Here is a 1,712-nt window from a genome sequence, read left to right as displayed (position 1 = left end):
CACGGATGACCCTGGGATGATGGCGGGTGGGGACACCTACTTCTACCCTGTGGTCCAGGACTCACCTGTTCTGCCTCTTGGAAAGACGGCATCCTACATAACAGTCATTTTTTTTTTTTTTTAAAGATGACCGGTAAGGGGATCTTAACCCTTGGCTTGGTGTTGTCAGCACCACGCTCAGCCAGTGAGCGAACCGGCCACCCCTATGTGGGATCCGAACCCGGGGCCTTGGTGTTATCAGCACTGCACTCTACCGAGTGAGCCACAGGCCGGCCCAACAGTCATTGATTAGACAGGAGTTGGCAAACTTTTTCTATAAAGGGAAGGCAATAAATGGTTTCTTCTTTGCGGGCCATTGGGTATCCGTCTCTGTGACAAGTACTATGTCTCTGGAGTGCAAAAGCAGCCAAAGACAACATGCTCTGACCCCAGATTTACTATACCCGTGGTGTCCCATCCCCTAGGGGATCTTCTCCAAGTGCTGGCTCAACTGCCAGTTTGAGTCTGAAGTGGATCCCGTCCTATCTGTGGCTTCTGGGTGGTGGCTGTGATAAAGCGGTCCTATGGTCTGGGGCCACTGCCCCCCTCCTTTGCTGTTGAGAGGACACTCCCTGACACCACACGTGAGAGCAGAGGGTGAGGTGCTGGAGCAACAATGCTGTGTCCTGGGCATCGGGGCCAACACCTCCTGCAGGTTCTCTCTTCCCTCTGGCCTTGTTCATGTCAGTCCCAAGGGAATCACGTCTATCTTCTGACTGCTGTGCCTGTCTACCTACTGGCTCTAATGACCTAGTGGGGGAGTGCCCAGCTCATGATTGGCAGCTCTGAGGCTGCCTGGTCGCTGATATCCCAAGGCCACAGGCCCCATCTCTACCTGGGAGCCACTTTAAAGGGTGTGATTTCCCTGCTGGGAGTGTCATGGCCTTGCTTCTGAACACTAGAGGTCAGTGTTGTGATTCTCCTCTTCAGAATTGCTATGAACTATGAACTCCACAGAGCACCTTTCCTGTCCCTGATGCCGCTCGGATCATAGGTTGTCCTGGGTCATAGGGCCTTAGTGGCAGGTCCAGCCACACTCATCATTCATGTATCGTCTATCTTGGCTTTCTCACTCCAACAGCAGAGTTGGGTAGTTGTAACAGAGATTATGTGGTGTACAAACCCTGCAATGTTTCCAATATAGGCCTTCGTGGCAATCTGTAGGGGCCATATATCTATTTGGGGAAGACAGGCAAGAATCATTGCCTTTACTGTGGGATTGAAGGGTCTCACCTCATCAGAACTCGGCCTTTCATTCTAGTAATGGGTTCTGAGTCTGAGAAGTGGCTCAGTCCTGGAAACTGGGCGATGGAGCTCAGCTTTCCATGGAGTGGCTGCTTTCAGCTTGCTGATCATCCATACTCGTGCTTTCTATATTCTGCATATGCTGTAATTATTTGAATCAGGCAGCGTCTGGGTGGTTTCCTATCTGATTTGCCTCTTGGATTCCTGTGCTCTTGGATTCACAAGCTTATCTCTCTGTGGTTTAAGCCACTGGACAATGCTGGTGTGAGGTTCAAGGTCAGGTAGATAAAAAGTCTTTCCTTTACTACCGTTATGACTTTTCTTATCATTTCAATCTTTGCACCCTCTTCCCTTCTGACAGTTGAGCACCTCCACTTGGGATCTATTATGTCAGATTTTCACCTCTGTTACCTCTGGGAGCCCATCTT

Source organism: Galeopterus variegatus, unplaced genomic scaffold (assembly GCF_000696425.1).
Source record: "Galeopterus variegatus unplaced genomic scaffold, G_variegatus-3.0.2 Scaffold13644, whole genome shotgun sequence".
NCBI classification, from domain to species: Eukaryota; Metazoa; Chordata; class Mammalia; order Dermoptera; family Cynocephalidae; genus Galeopterus; species Galeopterus variegatus.
Note: the sequence above shows the minus strand (reverse complement) of the source record.